Consider the following 25,810-nt stretch of genomic DNA (forward strand, 5'->3'; position numbering starts at 1 on the left):
TAGGAATATGGAAAGGAAAACAAACTAAGAACTATTTCAAAATAGCAAATATTGACGACGAAAAGCATAATGTATGAAATGTATTAACCTAATAGTAAACGATGTTGTTCTAGTATATCGAAATTAAAAATTGACAAAAGTAGAAGTTGCGTAGAATTTAGTGTCGAAGGTGTGAACATTTAAATATAAAGAAGCGTTTAGATTTATGCAGCAATTTTCAATTTAAATTTAAGACCCAATTGATACGTAGACCATAATATAATATGATTCAATCATATTCACAAATGGAACGTTCTTGCAAAGCTCAATATAAAGATTTTAACGGATATTCGTTAGTAAAGTCAGCATAATTTGGAATAATAAATCATATGATTTTGTTTTACTTGTTAACAAACTTAATTAACGTATTAATGACTTAGTTTGATAATAATGTGAAGGTGGTTCATTTACGGTTGTCTTAAAATACATATTATCGATGTCCGGAACTTGAAATTCTATTAAGAACGATCCAAGTCATCGCGAAATGCTAGATCGAAAAGACATTATATTTCGTTGTGCGGTCACTGTAGCAGTTTCGCAACAATAGTCGCCCGCGATAAATATACGATAAAAACCCGTGTCAGCGATCCGCGGCGGCGGCGTTTCTTCCTAAAACAATATCAGACCATATTTATTATACTCACGCACAGTGCGCCCGGTGAACGGTGTATGTGTATGTAGTCGCGGTCTGAAAAATTCCCAAAGCAATTTCGCTCTCGGTAATTGATAACGCTCGAAGAACAATACACGGCTATAATATCATTATAACAACATTATACGTGAGCGTCATTCATGTAGTATTATAATATTATTGGCTCGACACTGACACGCGGTATCCCGAGGGCTCATTGTTCGCGCAAACCAGCGGCGTGTTACGCCATATACACTCGCGGCCTGTTGTAGGTATCATGTTAAAGTCGATAATAATAATAGTAGTAATAATGATGATTATGGTGATTTAATATAGTAATAATATCTCGACGTATGCTCGTTGTTGGTGTATGTGTGTACGGTGTTAATTCGCAAACAGCGCGTAGGCGTAACCACCCGAGCGCACATCGTATAGCGTCGACTTCGTGTACCGTACAGCGAGCGGGGTAAATGTAGATTTCGGACGAACGTGGATAATATTCGCGATAAAACAATACGAAAATCGAGGAAAGTTTTTTCGAACGAAAGAGTAGAGAACCCGACGGGACGAACAGCGTAATGTATAAACAGTATATATTAAAATAATACCGTCATCGCAATGTATATTATTGATATATTGTTATTATAGATGTACCCGGTTTTGCGCGAGACGTACATTGCACTATTTTTGAAACCGCGTTGCCGGTCAAAAAATATCACGGACACTGCCGGTACTTAGAGTACGAGCATAAAACAGTTGTGAATGCTATAATGCATAGGGCGCTGACTGTGTGATTACGCGGAGATTAAATCGATAAAATTGTTTAGACGCGTGTCGTGCCATAAGTGTATAAAACTGAAAAAACGCGTTGTATAATGTGTCGAATTGTTCACGATTTTCGGGCGTACGTGATGGAAAACGTAATAAACAATTGCGAGTAAAACGCATCGTAAGTATGAATAGTTTAGATTTTGAAACATGGGATCGTTTTACACAATGTGCACACCGTTATTTCGTATATTATATCGTCTCGTCAGTATTCGAATATAAACTGAAAGTATTTTTGTAAAAAATAACGTCGTAAAACGTTGTGCGCAATTCGATAAATCTTGTCTTTTGAACTTACAAATGACGTCTTTTATTCTTTATTTATTACTATTATTTTATTTTTTCAAAAATATTTCGCATACATATACTTACGACGGTATACAATCTCTAAACGGAATCGTCTGACATTTCCTAACCGTTCGCTTATTAAATCTTCTTGATAATTATTTCCTGTGCTAACCGTTATGCACGATAATAATATTACAATGACAAAAAATAGTAATACGCTGTTGTTGTTCGTCAAAAGCCGGTGGTATTTTTCACCGTTTTCTCATTTTTCTGTCGTCGAGGGTTAGTGAATAAAATATAATATATTTTTTCTAGCCACCGCGAGCATATTATACAGTCCCGACGAGAATATTATAATATTATTATTATTACTATTATGGAATACGTGCATAAACTTTCGGTAGTACGATATCGCCGCCATCCGCACGCACGCCAACCTGCACGGGTCTAGGTCGACGCTCTCTTATTCGTATTTGTGCACACGATAAAATTTTATGGCGTCGACAGCGGTGGCGACGGGAACCGTGCGGTGAAGGGCCACGAGATTGTAAATATCGCGGTAGACAGGAACCGAAAAACAAAACGAACGTACCCATAGATAATATTGCGACGTCATAAAAATGTTTGACGGGGAAGGACAAGAGGGCCAAAGACAAAAAACCAAAAAAAAAACAAAAACCAACCCTCTCCGTCGCATTTGCATTCCGATAAAATACATTCGAGGTCGTGACGTAGCCGCGCGTGTTAGTCGGTGGTGGCGGTGGCGATGGCGACGGGTTCATCGTCCAGAATATCATTTTTTTTTTTTTTTTGGGGGGGGAGGGGGCGCGCACACACACACAAAACAACGTGCCGGAATTTAAACGATGGTTTTATTGTATACCATAACGGTACCTGATGGGCATGATAATGTATATACCGGAGGGTAGACGCATGGACGAAGAAGCAAAACGATTCGGGAAAGCGTGCGGGTATTATTATTATTATTGAGTGGGAAAATCGTATTTCTCCGAGTTTCGGTTCGTGGCGCATAACATAATATATAATACGTGTACAACGGGACAAAAAAAAAAAAAAATATTACAAACACAAATTATTGCACATACACGCACGCGCGCGCGGTGTAGTATTTGTAAGCGCGTATAATAATAGGACGACCCAGAGAGAACCTGAGTTATTGCGTCCCAAAGCGTAAAACCGTCACGATAAATCTGTCAGTCTCCGACGCTATTATTTTACACATTATCCGTCTTGGCGGCGCTGCGAGGTGCGTACGTGATTTAAATGTTGCAAGCAGTTTCCGCCGACCCCTCCGACACCATCTCTTTCACGCCGATCCAAACCGCCGTGGCATCGCCCGACCACTAAAAGCACACGACGACCGCCGGTTGCGCGATAAAGGCGTCTTTATTACGAATTTACTTTTGTCACACGAGAATACAATACCAATACAGACGTCGAAAATGATTATTAAAAACTTTGCCTCTTGCTTGTATATAATATTATAATAATCCGTTATAGTGATCACCGTCGCACAATTATCCAGGCGTGTGCTACGATTCGACATTTCTTATTTCCGTACTGCGTTTGCGTGTAATATAATAATGCGCATTCGAATAAATGGAACATATAAGCGATCGGCGGTGGTTATGCTGAATAATGACTTGGATATATAGAAAAATAAAAATAAAAACGGAAACTTTGAGATACCGTCGTTAAAGATTGTTTAATTCCACTGAAATAGGTTTAAAGATGAATATAACAACATTATGTTATGATATTATTATAGGCGCTATTGAAATATTGTACACGTACCAAACATTTGTTATTTACAATTATATGATTAGATATCTAATAGAAATTAACTATTTAAAGTTCTTAAGACTACCCGAGACAACTGATGTAGTGATGTATAATACGAGTTTATCGAAATTGGGAGACAGACCTCAACAGTTCATAGCGAAAATTCTTATAAGAACATATCTTTGCTATTAATAATACATTCATATAGTCGAATAAACTTAAATAGCTCGTTTGCTGTTTCATTTTTTAAAGATAACATTTGTTGACGATTTATTTTCCAAAAACATTTGAAACGTGACAATGATAAAATACAATTTATTATATTTTTTACGGTAGCATTAATTTACAATTTTAATACTTACTGTAGAGTTATATTATTTGTATGCATCAAAACAATTTATAACTCATTTTATTTACATAATAAAATAAAGTTTTTTTATCTAATATATATATTTTAACTTAATTAAAATTATATAATATTTAATTATGTTACACAAGTTATTAAAGGTTTTAGTGCATTGAAATATTTTTTTTATGCGATTGACCATTAAGAAAGTAAAATATTGTAAACAGTTTCTATATAGTATAACATCTCTGTCAACTTCAAAAAGTATAAGTTACAATTATAATGTTACATTGTTATCAGTACGAAATAAAACGCATCAATGCGTACAATATTATATTATACTAGAACGTATTATAATGGATTTAAAAAATACATTTTTATTTTTTTTTTATTCTTATTAGCTTTAAAAAGTAACTTTTTATGACTTTGATCTATGGAATAAGAAACATATAGGAAATATTAAGATATTCTATTTAGATCTTTTAATAAAGTTTTATTCTAACTTTTAGGATTTGTAGTATAATTTTTGTAATGGATGTTAACAGTGATCTTTTTCAAATATTTTATGATTGCATGATGGAAAAAATAGGACTTATTAAAGATCATAATAAAGCTTTTGTAAAATTGGATAAATCATTGTTTGATTATCAATTCTTATTTTTCTTAAATATTTGGAAAATAATTGACTATTTAGAGTACTATACTGATGAGTGGTAAACACACTTTATAAAAAATGTATAATATTCAAGGAATATAGATGAGTTTTGTTTGATATAAAACATTTCTACTAATAGTTGAATAGTTTAAGTAGGTAACAGTAATCGATATATTTGACGTGTAATTACATAAAATATATTTGTAAAAAAAAAAAAAATAAAAAAACAGAAGTTACTTTCTTGAAGTGACTTGTACCTAATTACTACGAGTTGAATATGAATATATGATACGATGTATACATGACCATTTTCAGAGTAGTTAATCTTGGAATAAAGCCAACAATATAGTTACGGGTTCATTAAAGAAGAAAAATCGAGACGTCTTTAGTAAAATACGTATCTAAAAGTAAAGTTTTATGAATAATGCTTCACTTATTATTCATTATATCTGTACATTGAAATTTTTATTAAAATCCTCGTGGAGAATTACAAACTTTAAAAACCACCATACAAAATAGCATAAAATATTTGCGTATGTTAATATAATATTGTTTGTAACTTTTTGGAGCGATAAAATAAGAATTTTTATATTTAAAAAAGTCATCTGTGAAATTGATAAGTGAGCGTGATAGTGTTCGAAAGGATTGATCGATTTCTAAAATGAGGCAGTTAAATGTTAATTCACTTTTTAATAACCGTATACTATTAAAGAAAATCAAAAATAGTATGAATATAAATGTATAATAATTTGGTTATTTAAATAAATGATGATTAAATTTATGAATATAAAATATGATCTGAAAATCAAACGCCAAACGTATTCTAAAGAGGAAAGTAGAAATGATACAGTTTCATTTTCATAAAGAAGACACTGATATCCACATCGTAGGTAGGTATTTTTAAATATTTTTCTGTATTCTTGTCATCTTCAACTCCCAGTCTAGTTGTATTAAACCTTATCTGAAATCACCACTCCAAGATACACTAAACATATCCCATTTACTTGCTTATTCCTTAAACACGTTGTATAATTACAAATTAAGTCAATTGTTTTATGTAATAATCTTAGACTTTCGTAAAGATAAAAATTGAAAAAAAAAGCTAAAAATAATAAATTGCTATACTTATATTTTAGGACATATTGTAATATTATTGCATAAAGGTTACGAAAAATAATAAACACACTCGTGAATCTTGTTTTCCATAATATAATTCCTTTGTTATAATTAATGTAATAATTTCGTTATTATTTTATAATTGTGAATATTATCATACTTTTGGACTTATTTTTACTATGTTTGGTGTGCGAGAGGTAGAAATAACAAATCTTGGTGTGATATATTGTCTACAGTATTTTTATTTTCAAATGTATTTACATTTTTGTATTTAATTCTCAGTACCATACCAATGTGCACGTTTAAAAAATACCTTCTGCTATAACACATAAGTCAACAAATTTATATTTTCTTCAGTCTAGTATACCCCTTAACAATGGTACTTCTATCGTATATTATTTGAAGAATTATTGTTCTTATCTTGACCGTCGCAATGATGTATGACTCATTGTTTTTACAAGTTTTATGTTAGATATTTCGCCAATCGATTGATTTGTCACACAGCGGTTTAAATTAGACTATACTATACTGCGGACTTTCGTTAACAACAACAAAAAAAAAAAAAAAACCAAGTTCTCCTACTTAATACCTACATTTATAAAACACAACCTAAAAGCTACATTTAGTTACGACTGAATTAAACGATAAGATAATATCAAATTTAGTATTAGGGTCGAGGAAAGTCGTAAATCTAGAAACTATGGGATTAAATTAAAAAATAACAGAACATTATTCGTTGCAATGCTTATTTAGAAATAAAGATCATTGTATCGACAGCAAAACTATATATAACAATAACAAAGCACATCAACAGTGCACAGTATCAAGTACTGTTTGTAGGCCAACGGTCAATAATATTAGTATGGCATGGCGAATACGAGAGTGATCAAATACTATATCGGATACAGACTTCTCAGTAAACATTAGACATGTTATAGTATTGCGGGGCCGACAAATTCGACAATAGCAATTATGTTAAAGTATCAAACGGCCGACTCTGTAATGGCTTTAATCTCGGTAAATATAATATTATTACTACACAGCATATAACACACGTATGAACATTTAATCGTGTTTAGAATTTTTAGTAATATTAATGTATAATATTTGGATGCGAATAAAAATATCAAAAACATTTATGAATACTGATAATGTTGTTACAAAGTACCTACATACATTTTACACTACTGTTGCGGATTATTCAACAACTTATAAAATTTGTTTGCGTATCGTTTCGTATAATTACATACGAATATTGTACTATTTCTGAACACCAAACAGCACCCGCCGCACTAATTACATCGTCGAGTTTCGTAATATAGTCACATAATTCCATATAACCGAAATCCAAAGTCTACTGACATACTCACCGCGAATATATCCCCATTATCTTATCCGTACAACGAGATAAGCTTTTTGGTGTTATTACATTTTTAATCGGACGAGCTGGTCTCGATAAGAAAGCATTATGATTACAGTTAGATACACACGTGCTATTCCGATTAAAACGTTATTGACTGTGGTCGAATTTCTGTTACTCTAATAGTTATTATTTTCTAAGTACGTAAAAGTGTCGGCGTATTGTTAAGCTGTGGAGTAACACTATTAATTGTAATTTACTATCGATGTAGACATAAATGTACTTTAGTTAAATTGTTCCATTATCGATGGTAGCATGTTCAAATTATTACTGGTCTGCACAGTCAATACTAACAAAAGATAATTATAGCCTTAATTACGTACACATATTTTGTAGTTGTATATAATGGTTAACCACACAATATGTTAAAATGACGTGGGTGGCCAAGAATATGATTTTGTATAAACACATGTTCATGTGTGTATATGAATATGAATATATATATATATATGTATGTATGTATGTGTGTATAGTATACACATATCAATAACAATGTATAGTATGCTTAAAATTAGTAATAACACCATACATATAGCCAGAGAATATATTTGTTAGGTACCTCTATATACAGTTGAGTTTGCCAAATTTTAGTTTATTTTATAAAATTATTTTGTTTTTACTCGCTTTGTTTATAATCATCGTGCATATTCATATGCTAGAAAATCAATCAAAAACATTAATATAATATTTTTACGATCTGATAAAAAAAATGTATTCACATCATAAGGTTTCAAATGGTTCATTGAAACCCATGCATTTAATTTCTTTCTAAATTGTTTACGATCCCGACGAATTATGAAATGTTACACTATTTCCATTATCATTTACAAAAACACTGTTTGTATTAATATATATATCATTAATACACGCTATACACGAATATAGTATGAAAAACAATATCGCGTCATTTATTGCACATCAATGGTACCTATTTACAATTCAAACCTGTCATAACGAGTAAACAAGAGGTGAAACAATTTCGACGGAAAATTTTCGTTTAAAACTACGGTACACAAATTATTTGGATCGATATCGAAGAGAAACCATGCGCTATCCATTTACATAATGCCATCGCTTATCAGTTATTAATGACGATTTAATTGCGCACCACTCTTCGTACACGATTAACATTGATTTCGTTTTATTCGCGTGTCAACAATACCGTGTGAACTATATTTCGCATTATTTGATTTTCATACCTACAAATTATAATATTGAAATATTTAACTGTTTAATAAAGTTTAATTTTTATTATGATATTGTGCCGATCGGAACGAATGTCTGGGGAAGTATATAATATATGATAACTGTGTACTTTGAAAAAAGTTTCAAAATTATTTTAATGAAGAACCTAACGAATATAATAATTATAATAGTAGTAAAACAATACTATATTGTTTACATTTCATTCACGAAATGCGTGCGAATGACGTAATACAACAAGGTTTTTACGGTAGGTATAACTAGATATTGTTGTAACTGAATAACAAAAATTGTACATATTAAATTACTGCACACAAGTTAAATAAATATAAAGCGTCTACAAACGTTGGCTCTAAAGCATAATTATAAAGAAAAAATCGTATCCAATTAAATGTAATATAATTGTATACTTTATGGACAGCATAAGGTTCAGTAACAAAAAAAAAGTATATGAATATATGCATACAAAATTTGATTCATCGGAAAATATGAAACTTGGTTAAATTTCTGTATACTAAAATTTCTCCATAAAATAAAAAAAAAATGTACGAAAAGAAATAAAATGTTCGCTTTGAATCAATTTGGTTTGAACATCAATATCTTATAAGGAGGTTTAGCGTTTACTGCAGTTGTTTAATAGAATTACGAGAGATTAAATGGTCAAAGAGCAAAACCTGCCAAATGAGGATTTTGAATAAGATTGAAACGGTTTATGGTTCTGACAGAAAGATTAAAACGTAAAATATTTATAATGAATTAAACAAAAATCCGCATTATCCGTTTTTTTCCTTCGGCAATTTAATACAACTACACGTTTCAGACAGATTTCACGGTAATGATACACTTTAACTGGCAGATATTATACAATAAGAACAAATTTTGTTTCTCGAGAATATAATAAGCTATACAATTTATCATTGCACTTACACAATTCAGTCTGAAAAGCAATTATTGTGATTGTTTTAGAACAATATATGTATACCTCGAAAATTCCTTTCGCCGTATAGTCATGCTTATTGTAAATAAATGAATTAATTTTTGTAACGGATAAATATTACAAATTAGCATTGCAGTTTTAAATATTATTACTTTCTAAGTTACTATTTAGTTTAGTAAATTTATATGAAAATAAATATCTTATTTGAAGCCGATTTTTTTACTTAGAAATACATTCCCAGTATACTCAATTACATATTATAAAATAAACTATATAAAAATACGGTTTCATTATATTTACTCTTAACTTAAAAAATTAATTAAATAAAAGCCATCACAGCGTAAGCAAATACAATTCGAATAAATAACTTATAAATTTATTTCCATAATGAGATCAAATGTGATCAAATGTGATTTATTTTTTGAATTAAATTAATTACAATGATAAGTCATGACAGAAATCATTGAAAATTTACATAATTTTAATTATATCACACTTAAATTGCGTTCACTGTATCAATATACATATCAGTATGATATGGCAACATTATGCAAGTCTTGGATTACAGTGTGCATAATGATTTAAAAACGCACACAAAAATAGATACAGCGTGAAGATTATATCGTTTGGATAATATAATATAGACTTGTCGTTAATTTTCTGCTATTACAAACTGTTGTAGAAAATCAATGTCTAAACGCACGGCATTCCAAAATTGAACCATATACCGACCTGCCATCCAGTAATTAATTACGTTTTAATTTGTATTGTTCGCAGAGTATTACGCTACGCCGATATAATATAATAAATAATAATTATTATTATTATTATCATATAATATATTGCACTGTACTAGAAGGAGAAAGAGTACACCGACGGTGGCATTGTCACAACGACGATGACGGTGATCGTGGCGTGGAAACTTCGACGTAAAATCGGTGTGGGAGATGGAATTATACTTACTATGGTTGAAGGGTGTCCAGGAGGGAGAGGGTGAATACCTGCTTTTGTCAAATATTAATGTACGACGGATAATGTATATATCGTAGGGGAGAATACCAAATAATAATGATCATAATAAAATAATCATAGAAATTAAAAATATTAGAAAAAAAAAATCGAAAATGAAACGCAGATAATTATAAAATATACCACCACGATTGTACAAACGTCTGCGTTTAATCGGTTTTACTCTTTTCCTCTCGACTACCGTTTCCTCCGCCGCACGCGTTCGTATTGAATTTGACAGTGACCGGATACACACGATGAACACGACTGCGGCTTAGTTATATACAACAATATATATATATATATATATCATGAGTTTGTGTGTACGCCACCGAATTTTGGACAAACGATATTATATATATATATATATCAGTGCATATAGTAAATTATCCTCCGTTCGCCGTCAAACCACCTCTCTCCTCCAATCCATAGAATCTATAGCTCTGCTCTCGGCGACCCAAAAATGCTCGACCACACCTGCTCGCAAATAATATACACACATGCGATATGTGTGTGTGTTCGTGCATGCGTGTGTGTTTAGTTTTCATATTTTCGTCACCCCTCGCGGGCGAAATCGTTGCCGAAAAACATAATAATAATATGTCAGGACGAGTTCTGGTCGGAAAACACATGACCGGCGGATAATAGGTTAATATACGCGTAAACCGTCGTAGCAGCTGTATAATTATTATTTTATTTATTTATGTTACCGACTACGATGATAATGATATTTTGCTTCACCGCAGTCCTCGCGCTCTTTATTTCAACCACGGGGGGCGGCACGCAGCGCGTGAACGGTTTATTGGTCAGTCGTATTATTATTATTATTATTATTATTATTGTTGTTGTTGTTGTTGTTGTTGCTATTGGCTGTCGTAAACAACGTGGCTTTTAATAATAGCACCTGACGATACACACTAGAGTATTACACGTGTCTACGGGGTAGTTTAAAGGTATATTATTATGTTTTAGAAATTATCAGAATTAATAGAATGCTCTCGAAGTCAAAACATAATATTCATATACTGTGTTTTTTGACCAGAAGGTTAATAAGGGTACGGGTGGTGGATTACTCTGTACGTTCATCGTACGTCGTGTCAAAGTCTCAAAAACATGAAAAATAAAAATTTAACATTGTCGTCGAGATAAAAAAAAAATAATAATTTAGAAGTATAAAAACAAAAATAAAAATGGCAATATATTATAACATATAATAGTAATAAAAATAATATATCATTCGCGTGCCCGTGATGGTACTACCGACGCCATTACACAACAGTGTACGGAAAAAAATAATATATGAGAAACGCAGGCACGCATGAGTGTAGCAAAAATGCATATACGATGCGCCGTGTCAACTTTTCCACCGAAAATTTGATCGCGTGTCACTGCTAATTTATTTTTATTTTTATGTTTTTATTTTCCGTGACATTTTACAATATGTTTATGTGAAACTTAATTTGGAAAATAGAATTTCTATGTAATTTTTTTCAATTTAGAAAAATTTAATAGGTACCCGAGTGCGAAATGGTTGTATTTTAAATCGAATACAGTAATTTAGAATAATACTTTAGATTACTTAAATTAAAACGGAAAAACGATTATTTGCAAACATGTATCCAATATGCTTATAAGATATGTATGTTGATATAATTTTGATTTAAAAAAACAACTTTTCTAGAAGTTTTTTTCTTAAATTAATTTCGCTAAAGCGGTAGAAACACTATAAAGTATTGTAAAAGTAAGCGTTTTGTAAATTAATAAAAATAAAAAAATATATTTGAAACAATTTATAATAAGTTCTATTGGCGAATAAAAATAATAAAAATAAAAATCAATGTTCGATTTTTTTAGTATTAAAAATTAATTAATTTATACCTTACGCAGTGAAAAATATATTAAATATCAAGCTGATCAATAGAATTATACTTTTATCACTATGAACTTATAACATTATTTTGAAAATATTTTATTACAGATTGCCGTAAATTTATGAAAACTTAATAATGTTGTAAACGCATATTATACCATGCATTAGTTTAGGTTATTTATATATCTGTACGCATTAAAGTAGTTATGATAATATTATGATATTTTTAATAAATGAATTCAAATTAACAAATAGTAAATTTCCAATTGATCAAAGAGTTGAAGAACTGTTTGAATACACATATTAAAATAATATATGGTTAGGTTATCGTTCAATTTAAAGTGAATTTTTCAAAATAATAAATATGAAAATGCTTTAAATGTAACTAAAACAAAAAGTATACAGTGGTATTTTCAATTTACATCCATCAAAATTAACCAATTTTAATTTTTGATTAATTTGAATTTTAAATTCAATATTATTTATCATATTTGAAAATTAATTAATACCAATAATAATAATATTTTTTGTGTGTATGAAATATGGATTGTAAAAATAAAATATCAACTCTGTGAATATTCATCGTGAAATATTAAATTCAAATACTACAAAGTCTAATAAAAAAAAGTTATTATACATACAAAAAATCAGGTTTCTTTTATTTGCATTTATGCTTTTAATGCATATGAATAAGAGTTATATAAATACTTACCTAAATATTTTTAATGATATTGCAGTAATTTATAATTTATAATCAAAAAATAAAAACTGAAACCTAGGTAAACAACTGAATTAAAGTTAACTTTTAAAACTTTTTAATTGCTTTTTTGTATTAAATATATTAACGTATTAAGCATTTAAATTACAGTAAATAAAGTAGCTTAGTGTAGGGGAGATTTTTTTTTAACGTTTAATTAAACACCAAATAACGAGATAATTTTGACTATAAATCGTTGTTTTAATTTGTATGCATCTTTTTAATTTGATGTTAACAGCATTCTTGTTTTGCATAAATTGTTTAATAACGTTTCGGAAAACATGTACGTAATAATTATTGTTAAACCTGCACTTAATGAATATCCACTAAAGAGTAATTAGGGTGAGCTATTTTGTTATTCATTCATAATAATATTACCATAATATTATGTATAGTATTAACTAACATTTGTACCGAAAAATAAATCGACCAAGTGAATTCTAATTTGAAGCTCACAATCGTTTATTAATTAATTTTATTTTTAATTTTTCAATAATATTTGACGTTACAATTAGTTACAATAAACAAAAGTGATTTGATTATTTTGTCTGGAATAGTATTAATAAACTTTATGAAAAAAAAAAATATATTAAATATTAGATTAATTACCATAAATATTATTTATAATATTAAAAACGGGTTTTTTTTTATTCTATGTAATTAACAGAAAGTTACTTAGGTGTATAAGAGAACGAGTATTTGTATGTGTTCGATGAGTATAATACGAGTCTTTGGAGCAGTTTTCACTATCGCACTGCCCTACCAGGAATAACTAAAATCTTACTTTGAACTCTACCTTTCTACTCTATGTATAACATATTTTTATGGATTTATTTCCACTACTTGTCATACATTATCATAAAATTATTATTGACGTTTTATTTGCAATCTTCTATAACGCATTAAAATTCTCACAGTTAAAAATTCAACATTTAGTTATATACAAATATACAATATAAAGTATTCGGTCGTGTTTAGGAATTGAGCGTTGTCTAACGGCGCGTATCACATATTATGATTACATAAAGTCAAAATAAATAATTATGTATCACCAAAACACTACCTCACCTCTGTTACTTATCGTTACGAAGAATCAGTCAAGTCAGAAAATATTATTTTTATTAATATTCTATATTCAGTCTTTACAACTAATGGTTGTGAGAGTTATTTAGTGTGATTAATTTAAACCATATGATGTATACAGTTCAAAAAACACCAATGAAAAGTATGCTACGACAGTTGAAAAAAAATATATTTAATCAAAAATTATAGAGATTTTAAATGTTTATTAGTTATTAGGTATATAACAGTTGAATAAATGTTATTTATAAATTCATTTTTCTTTTTTTTATCGGATTTCATCAATTTTGTCAGATTTTTTTTTTATTAAAATAAAAAGTATATCGACTTCTCTAGTATTGATTGCACCATATAGTTTAGAAATACCTATTCATTATGCGAATTTGTAATTTTATGTTAAGGTAACTCGAATGTTGAGTACAAATTAAAATTATAATTTAATCAATCATTTTTAAGTTTATATAGGTACTATTTATTTTATAATTTACAATTTTTTGTTATTTTTACAATTATAACATATGTATTATTACATATACGTATATATATATATATATATTTACAAATTTTGTGTCATCTGATATACTGACTTTTCAGTATTTATAGTTTCTTATCGCTACTATTTATTGATAGGTTAATGTAAGTAATGATGACATAAATGCATATTTATTATTTTATGAATTAATCAGTAATTTCCGATTGGTCCTCATGACTTACTACTTTTCAAACTATATATATAAATACAAATTGACCATGATTTCCTAACAAGATTACGCAGGTGAAAAACTCGTATAATAATAATAATAATAATAATAATAATAATAATAATAATAAAACAAAATTGTTTAGATGTTAGGTGTGTACAGTTTGGCAATGAAAGTTTATTACTATATGCAGTGTATCAAAGACTGCGATTATAGTGTGTAATAAATAAAATCACCATGTTCGTGAACAACGTCTATAATAATAGTTTATCGTTAAGTCTCTGTAAGCTAAGGCGCGGTTTCAATCGGCACAGCGCATTAAATGGATATATACGTTTACTGTGTAGCACTATATTTAGTACTGCGCACCGCGGCATTTTTCGGAAATCGATTATTGGATGTTTTTATGTTTTTACGTGTAGGTTAGTCGCAGTGTTTTTACTGCGGTCAGTTTACATTTTATGTCCCACATAGCTATCAATACCTACGTGTGGGTATATACCGTGCGCGTGGGTGATGCTATTGTGTGGTTTTACGTACACTTATAGAGTTATATGAGTATTAAGTACACAGTGTACGAGTACAATGCACAAGCGTGTGCGATCAGTCGACGGAAGCGTATTATGACATAATATACCCTCACTTCAGCCGAAAATTCTATGGGTATTTTGCAACGGCCTTACGTGTATCATACCAACTACCAACGTCACACGGCTAAAACGAAAAAAAGACGTGAATAGTTACGCTGCAACGGACAGAAGTGTGTTGTTTATACACAATACTACGTCATGGAAAGCAAATAAAAAACAACCCATTTTAAATATTATCATAATAATAATGTGTACTAGTCAACGCGTAAAAATGAAAATAAAAACAATACTTTAAAATGGACACCTTTAAATAAGAAAAAAAATAATACGTACATCATTAAATCATTTATTTGATAATTATAATAGGTAAAAGTACTTCATACAAAACAAATAGGTTGTTGTTCAATGAAATTAATTAAAAGATAACGAACAAAAAAGTTTACTTTCTGTTAAAAACGACAAGATTGATATTAGTTTGTTAAAAGTAGAATTAGATAATTTTTATTTTCAAAAATATTTCATCAAATAGAAAATTGCGTTAAAATTAATTTGCGGTTCATTAAACAGAAATTTCACTGAATTAGAACTGTTTACCAGACTAAAAATTATTTTTACCTTCATAAGGTTTTAAAAACATTAAATAATTTAATTTCCAAAAAATATATTATAATCATCGAATGTGCAGAGAAAATTTCTTGAAACTACTACGACTGTTGTAAATATTATTGAAAAAAATACAGAAATATAAAAATGAGATCAATATAAAATTGCATACAAATCACCGGTCGACGTATACATAGTTTAGTCACACAGTCATTTCGGTAATGATGCCGTATACATAAATATCCGACGATAAGTCTTATGCGAATTAAGACAAATGTTCCATTGCAGGTAATAGACAATTTTTAAACTTATAAGTAGAAAAATAATAAGCGGGGGACGCGTCCTAACCCGTGGAGTGAACGATAGTACTGTGGTCGAGTAATATATACGATATATCATAAATGTGCGCACCATAACCACCGCCGTAACAAAAACTAGTAGACAACATAAAGATGTAATTATATTATCGAGTACGATAGCAGAGAGAATATAGCAGTGTTGACTTCTCGAATAAGTTTCCTTGTCCAGATCGAGAGACTGTCGGAGTCGCCGGCTGACAAAAAGTCAGTCGTATATAATTCAGTGCTAAAACGCTATATTATTTTTTGTATTTATCAGATATTTAAGTGCCGGAAACCCAACGGTAGACTCATCTCATCGAGGTTAGGAAAATAAGTTACCACGATGTGCCTAATGCACTGGATTATTTTTAAACGCGTTTAATGCGATATTATTATTTCTATATTATAACGCATCACACATTATATATTATGTGTATATATTGCACGTCATATTTTGTTTACTGTCTCGACCCTATATAAAACACCACACTGGATCCGAAACTATGCGCGTATGGGGACATTATTGAGTTATACCGACCTAACGACCCTGCGTGCGGTGACTTCGCATCCTTCTCGTCATACGGTTATCGACCAAAACGACGTGTCGAGCTTCGTTTGAAAAGTATATAGCCACCCGACATATTGAAGTTACGAGTCACATAATATATAATGTAATGTTTATGTGTACTTGACGTGGTTTTTCTTTCTGACGGCGCTACGGTGTCGTTTAGTAGCCTACAATATCATAATATTATGGAATAAAATATTATTATCATTATGTTATCTAAAAGTGCCGTAGTGAAACGTCCCAGCAATTATTTTTAAGATATTATAGTTGTTTTCCATGAAATTTCCGTTTATCATAATATGTATATAATACAACTGTGCATTTCAGCAAACGATAGAATCTACAACCATCCCGGAAACAGTAATATTAAATTAGATTTTTCTTAGAGGTGTTGTTATGGTAGTAAGGGCTTTCAAGTCATTATATTCGAACTTCAAGACCTCAAATTATTCACAATATGGCAAACTAATTTGAATAACGATTTACGAGAGCCCACTGATTAAAATTTTACTTCAATAACAACCCAGAAGTATACGAAAAATGGACAATGTTTTGGTAAAATTTACACGAAATTTAAAATATCAAAAACAAAAAATGTCTGAGTAAAAAAATAATATTGTATACGCAGTTCAAAATGTCATTCGTCAACTGTATGCTTCAATAAATGAATACATAAATAACATAGTTACAATATTATACATACTTTGATTAAATACTATCCAAAGTTTTATATTTTGCCTGACATAACATTAGGATTCAATAGAGATCCTAGAAATCGCATATTATACGGACTCGGCATAATTTAAAATATCTTTAAAATTGAATGCATTACATAAATTACATTTTTTATCATAATATTATATTTAATGGGTGAAACCAATAATTATTCAAGTGTCTTGACTGAATAATTTATTGATGCCACTGCAATTATGCTCCAAAACCTATATTTATTATGTTCCGAAATTCCCATTTATTTTTTACGAGAAGAAATAGTCTATACTTGAAATATTTTATTAAATTAATAATTATTATACAATTTGATTAGTCATTAATCATCACCAATAGTTGTATTGAAATACCTAATTATTAATTTAACGTGAAAAACCTACTTTACGTACCTTGAATTTTACATTCTAAACCATAAAAATACTAACTTCTAACTAAGATGGACATTTGGAAATGTTCAGAAACTAACTTAAATTTTCAATTTTATTGGTTTGTATATTCAATTAATTAAACTTCAAGAAATTGAAAAATGACTATATTGTTAAACTTGGCAGTATTATAGTAATAGTGGTGTAGCGAGCGATTTTAATGTGCAGCCGAGAGGAGCACATGATACTACAATATATTATTATTATTTATTATATAATAATGCGTATACCATATAACAACATCCGACTTAAAATGTTTTATCTCCACTTCCGTTATATCACCACAGGATCGCGAATTTGTGTGTAAAATATAAACATATTGTGTATAGGTATATATGTATAATATGAGTAATTTCGTTAGGTTAGAGGTACGAGATTCTTGACGAATTCCGTCCCAGCCACCGTTCTACGCTCCTAACTGTAGTCGGCAGTCGTCATCTAATACTTTAAGCGGTAGCCGTACATGCAGCATAATAGCCACGGTGGTCGTATATTGTTTATATCACGAATTGCGGAATTTCTGCAGGAGAATTGGTGGGAGCGTGGGAGGGATGAGGAGGAGCGTTTGTTCGAGAGAATGCTGCAATTATTGTTGCATAAATTACTTACGCGTTTTCACGGTACCTCGGCAAATGCATAAGAGTTTTCGGTCTGTCTACCCTTGAAACACGGCAACGCTGAAACAACAACAAATAGAAATAACATTTATAAATCAGTGGCGTTGGTATAGGGACGGAGCTGAGGGACTGCAGCCCTTCCCGATATTTACGGAAAGTTTAAAAATGTTTTCAGTGTTCTGTAAACGTATTACGTAAGAACGCAATAATGATTTACTAAAATTGTTTTACTAAAAAGGTTGCTGAAAAAGTCTAAAACCGTTTATACCCGAAACATCATCCTATATAAAATATATATGAGATTCGAATTAAGCTTCTCTTATGTTTACGTACAACAGATTATCAGCCCTCTTCAAAATAAAAATCCTAGCTATACCATTGGACGCATTCGACTTGCATTATAGTTTGTACAGGCAATACTCTGCGGTGGCGCCGAAATTAGGAGGGGGTTATATAATTACAATTGGTGGCGCCCGGCACCGATTGATTACGATAAATCGTTAACATATTTTATAACGTGTTCACGCATTAAAATATCATTATTAATTATATACAATTTCATGACGTTATACTTATTTACATTGAATTGATGTATCTGCTGTTAATATTTAATATATATATATATATGTTATCTAAGATGCGGGAAATCAAACCTAAGAGTTTTTCAAGTATCGAAATAAGTTCTTGATATGGCTGTGTATCACACTAAGACATGGTTTTGAATTTTTATTTTCCAAGACCGACTTATTGATAGCCCGGCTTTAGGTTTGAAATAAAAATATACAAAATAGATATTTATTTTGTATTGCGTTTCCGTATACATATTATGCTGATGAAAGCAGTATTACCAACAGATTAATTGTTTTATTGTAATACACTATGATGAATACATTTATTTGTACAATAAGCACGGTTTATTGGTTGTTGTTAATTTTGACACACAGATCTTAAGAAAGAGGTAATTTAAACAATTAGATTATTAGATAATATAGTAAAGCATATGTCTCTTAAGTCAACAGCTAAGCGTAGAAAATAGCTATGTCGGAAACTATATCTCGCTGCATACTCGTCTCGTCGCTATAAAATGAATTTTCCTGGCATATTAGTTATTCGTCCGTGAAATTTACTTATTAGGTAAAATTGTTACGACCATCCAAGCATTCGATTACAGCTATATCAGACTTGACTAAGATATTGTTAAATGTTGTTGGTACACCGCGATATGTGCGCCTAGCACGTAAGTATATTATATAGAATACCTATATATTATGAAACTGTGAACCGTATTTCAACGATCTGTCTCCAATCTCCAACGTATCCGCAGGTAATACGCCTACACAATTTATACGTATATATACCTACATATTCGCCTTCCGTCCAGACTCGGTATACGCGACGTTAATTGGATACATTTGTAAAACTGTCACGCGGAGTAAACGAGTGGTGAGCGTGAAAAAAAAATCCCGATCGTTTAAAATATCGATTGGCGCGATTAATATTACGAATACATGTTTTTTTTTTTTCCACCCGTGGTATCTGTATACCTAGACCGTGATACGTTTAGAATCACACTTCTCATTATACACACGCGGACGAATCCAAACCGGGACCGGCGACGTGTCATCGTCGCCCACGTATTATAATGTATTGCTATTTATTTTATTATTATTACCCCCCCCCCTCTCTTTCGCCTTCGACGAGAATTTATACCGTACATTTCCACCGTCGACGTTCGTTCGCGGGCACATCAATAACCACGTCTCGCGTATATAGTAAACACGATTTTGATGTATGCGTGCGATCGTCGTCGACGGTTTGGCTGCGGTGCGAAGGAGAGGTAACTTTTTTTATTAAACATATATTACTTGTACATATTATATTATCATATATATTTACAATATTTTTTCTTAACCATTTTTTTTTTCGCCCGGGAGCTTAAGTGTTCTGTCAAAACCGATGGGAAGATTTTTTTTCTACACTTTCAATATATTATTATTACTATTATTATATATAATAGCTCTTTCGCGACTTCCATCGTATATAGGTACTATCGTTTCCGCGCGTAAACACTTTAAGGTGGAAATCTCTGAATCGTGCGCGCGCGCTTGTGTGACACACGTAGTGCATACGACTGTACGACTTTTACGACTGATGTGGGTCGAACAGTTTTACAGTAATATTATATTTTACGGCTGTTTACATAATTGTACGTGTATATGGTTCGTCTGGTACGCTTGTAGACAAATGTTCAATTTTTCGCCAATGCGCTTTGTGCAACTGACACACATACACGCCGAGTGTTTCGAGTGCGCGACGGGCTGAAGTTATCATATAAAAGAGATCGGATTATTTTAAGAAGATGTAGATGACTATTTCACGATAGTTCTGATTCTAAAGTGTTATGTTATATGAGTGTACCTATATTTGGTCAGCGCATATCTCGACAAATCAACCCTTTTATTATTATTATTTATTGTAACCATAAACTACATATTATAAGGTTATGTGTTTCGTTCACGGCAGAACGTTAACAAAAATCGTTATTATGTACGATATTTATATTATATTATATTATTATTATAATTAATATCGTTATAAGAAAAATAGAAAACGACATACTTGAATGTTTTCGACCTAATGTATTATTATATATACGCGCACATTAAACTGGCATACAGACACACACACATACAGTGCAGTTAAGTATAATAAGAAAATTCTATTTTCTCGATAAGTCAGGTGGAAAAGATATTTGTCATTAGAGATTTATATGATCGTTGGTTTACATATTGATCCTTCTTTATTCTTCGTTTAACGTTTAAATACCATATATATATACATTTTTTTTTTGTCTCCGATGTCTGAATTTATAATATATATACATATATCATTAAACAGAAACCCGGTTAGGTAATAAAAATTATTTTATGCTAATATATACATTCAATCAGGAAGTATTTATATATTTGATTAAATAGTGGTCGTAGATTCATTTTTTATATTGGATTATGGATAAAATATCAGTCATCCTAATCCGGCTTAACGTATACAATACACACAGTACCACACTAAACTATACAGATGACTACTGTGGCAATGAAGTATGTATTTTGAAACACGATGGTTAAAAAAAAAAGAGAATACGAATTGAAAATCCAAAAAACCCAACGCTTTGTGGTAATAAATTTATAAAATAACTTAAATTCGTTTTAAATATATTATGATGTGTGTGAGTGAGGTTTTTTCAAACAACTGATTTAAATTTATTTATGCAAATTGTGTTGTTTAAATTTTGATCAACTTTTAAAGGTCAAAGATTAAAAGTGACTAAGTTTATTATGTTTATTCATACAAACATTCGTGTTTAATTAATTTGTGGTTTTGAATATAATGTGTTCTTTGCTTTATATTATAATGTACAGATATTATATACTCGTTCTATAAAATAAAAAATATGAATACAAATATTACACTTAATACTTACTACCACCGAGTAGATATATTTAAAAAAAACTAGATTCTTAAGTGTTCAGTTAGAATTTTGTTAAAATAATACTTATATTTTTTAAGAAGTTTTAAATTCCATATTAATTATTGTACTTATAAAAAACCTTAATTTTTTACACTTTATTTAGATTGTACAACTATACAAAATTATAACAATTACTGCATATTCGATTCAAATATTTGGCAAACGCATTTCAAGTGCTTTAATTAAATTCAAAATGTTAGAAACTACGATTAAAACAATGAGAAGCAGAAATATACATGGTATCAATGAATTATATTATTATCAAAAAGTTATAATCTATTTTTCAAAATTATAAACATGCCTAATATTTTTGTTTTGATGTAATATCGTTATACGCCCCATCAAGTTATCCAATTATTATTATTTTTTTAATTTTACAGATTGTAAAATATCCTCTATTTACTTATTTATTAAAAAAAAAAAACAATTTTGCAATAGAACAATGCTTTTTTTTCATTTAATTTTTTTATAAACTATTTTAAATTCTATTTTATTATAATGGTATTATATAACTGAATACGTATGGATAACGAATTACACAAGTAACATGACGTTTATGCTTCAAGCACATCATAATATTTAACATGCAATATTTGTGTATTGAAAATTTCTTAAAAGGTATATTTATACTTTATGAGCGCAGGGGATCATCAATTTTATTCAAACAGGTACCTCTATTGTGTAATATTCAGACCTTTTCGCCTTGATAATATTTTCCCCGTCATATTGTCTGATAGATTTATAATTTAAGATAAAAAAAAAATCACTTGAAGTATGGTGTAGAGCTATGAAATATTATGGTACACTGCTAATGTGTTTTGTTTAAAATCGTTACCTATACTTTTCGGGTGAAAAGGAAATAGCATTTTTGTATTTCGTATGTATTTGAAGAAAACTATGTATAAATATATTGTTGTTCACCAACTTACTGAATAGAATTTTTATTTTTTTCCACATGATTTTCCTAAATTGAGAATTTGTTAGCGTAAATTATATAGCGATATTAGCTATATATTAAAAAAAAAAAATCAATTTATACGTTAAAAATAAAAACAACCAGTTTTCCACGATTATACACTTGTTAGTAACAAGCTGTTACATTGTATATTATTAGATGCATAATCACATATAGATAGATATGTTAATTTGAACTTTTGATATTATTAAAATAAAGTATCATAAATAATATGTATTAGAACAGCTATTGTAAAATATCCTCTATCGATTATCGGTTATTCACATTTTTTTTATAATTAGTCCGCACTACATGCATGAGATTAAAATAATCAAAATATTATTTTTACCAACCCTAATACTCTGAATTGTACGAGTGTCACGTAATGGTTCTTAAAATACGATAATTAAAATTTTTGGTGTATTATAGCACCTCCTGAAAATCACGAATCAAACCCATAAACATAATTATTCTATTTATCATTTACTCATTCGTTTGTAATACAGGCGATGTTATGCTGAGTGTTTGGTAAAGAAGGGAATCCGTTCATTAATCGAAGTAAAAATAAAAGAGACAGGACGAACTCAATTTGAAATGAATCTATTTATCTGTTGTCAAATTAAGATTCCGAGAACGGACGGAAAAATTCGTAGTCATCAACGGTTAAAATGAAAATAAAAAGGAAAAAATATGTTACAGGTTTCATGCCATAATAATAATAATAATAATAACAATAAATCGCAGTGATTTATGTTATCCTTTGAGAATATAAATTCTACATAAATCAAATGTCTAATTAAACATATATTATGTGACTAGGTGCGTATAATATACCTCGTATACATAATATATTGAGGCAAAAGCTCATACATACTTTAGAAAACATGGTATAGTAGAGAAAAAACTTTGTGAGTCTTTAATATGGGAACATTAAATGTTTACTGCATTATAGTGTAGTACGTGTGTTATTATTATATAGCACCTTAATATTATTATAAACACGGTTTTCAGATATTATATATATAAACATTTAAAATGAGTATATAATATATACTACTTTTATAATACTTTATAAGACGTATAAATACGAATTATTGTATGTGTACACTATCTATATCCGGCCGAAGTCACTCGGTAAGCGTTTCCATTTTTATGCATATCTGGCGTTTGTTGACTACCAGGAAGTTATTCTAATCAACCCTAAAAAATTGTCTAGAATTATTGCTACACAGAGCGCTTTATCATCGTGTATCAGGCTATAGTGTAAAACTAATATCAATGTAAAAACAAACGGCACTGATGGTTGATCCGGTTAATATAATGGCTGGATATTAAAAATTATTTATCTTATTACCTAAATAAATATATATGATATTTCAAGTGATTACTGTTTACACATATTTAAGATATTATGTGAATATAATTGTATTATTAAAATATAATACGTGATAAACTGATATTAATTTATAAAAATATGTTCAAATAAATGTATTGTTGAGAACTAGGATTTCCCTAGGTAATTAATAAGCTTACCTTAAAGAAAAAAACGGAGAACCGCATTGTGTTTTTCATAAATATTAAAATTTAATATAAATGTTGTATTAAAATAATATTATATAACAACTAAAATTAGTGAGTTTTGAGTTAATATATCATATAATATTATGATACTGAACGATCTGACTAATATGTATATGTCAGAAACTTTGTAGATTATAACTTTATTTTATGACGAGAATATGGGTAAAATCACCGATTATGAATTTCGTACAATAATAACCTTGTTATATATCTTTAAAATGTTACTTGTCGGCTAACTGTTGTACCTTAAAATTGTATTCATACTTGTAAATAGCTATGTAGATGCCGAAGAGTTTAATTAAATGGCATAATATATAATAGTTAATAATAAATATCGTTACAGTGACTAATGGTATTGGAAACATTATCGATGTTTCTCAACTCGATCTCATGTTATGTATTGCGTAATATTGTCTAACTATTCATCAACTCTGGAATTTAATTAATTGATAATATTATAATATAACAATACAATATTAATGCGTTAATATCATACGCGTTTAAAAATGATTCAATCTTTTAATGCCACACTTTATTACGTGACAATGATATGTCTTGAGTTAAATATTAAAATATTTGTATTAATTATAGTATAATCACTATAATCACAATAATTATTATCGGTACGATTGACTAAAATCGTGAAAACGTTTATAAAATAATTTTATATTTACCTACTTATGATATTATTTACACTATGTTTAGTGAGTTGATTTCGCGTACGGTTTTTTTTTTAAAATGCTATTAGTATTAGTATAATAACTGTTCGATATTTTATGTCTTCTAAGTTTCGACTCGACTTATACGAGTATGATATATTAAAGGGAGAAAAGCGATTTCTATAATTAGATTATTTTCAGCGTATGATATAGTTATTACTTACTGTGTGATTATCCGACCGCAGTGTACATATAAATACAATTTATTACAAATGATACGTTTGCAATATTCTATCATTACGACTCGGTCAACATTATACACAGCACGCTGTAGACTTTTTCCAGTCCTTGTGGGAAAACAAAGTCAATTTACAATATTTTTTTTTCCTCGTTTCATCTTATCTAGCACTCTATTCTAGATGTATTTTTCATGTAAGATGTCCTATCCAATCCCACACCGAGATAAACCTAATGTTTAACATTTTCACGCAATTTATCGTTAAAATCTCTCACAGAATAAATTGAATA

At 29.7% G+C, this 25,810-nt stretch overlaps 1 protein-coding gene across 2 annotated transcripts in view; it reads right to left on the reverse strand.

The window, feature by feature from the left end:
* Positions 1 to 25,810, reverse strand: part of LOC113555126 (protein artichoke-like) — a 197,687-nt gene that overhangs the window by 36,454 nt on the left and 135,423 nt on the right. For both annotated transcript variants that reach the window (XM_026959459.1, XM_026959460.1), the window contains exon 5: positions 18,548 to 18,615. The gene's annotated coding sequence lies outside the window, so the exon portion shown is untranslated. The remainder of the gene's footprint in view (positions 1 to 18,547; positions 18,616 to 25,810) is intronic.

This window comes from Rhopalosiphum maidis, chromosome 2 (assembly GCF_003676215.2).
Source record: "Rhopalosiphum maidis isolate BTI-1 chromosome 2, ASM367621v3, whole genome shotgun sequence".
Lineage (NCBI taxonomy): Eukaryota > Metazoa > Arthropoda > Insecta > Hemiptera > Aphididae > Rhopalosiphum > Rhopalosiphum maidis.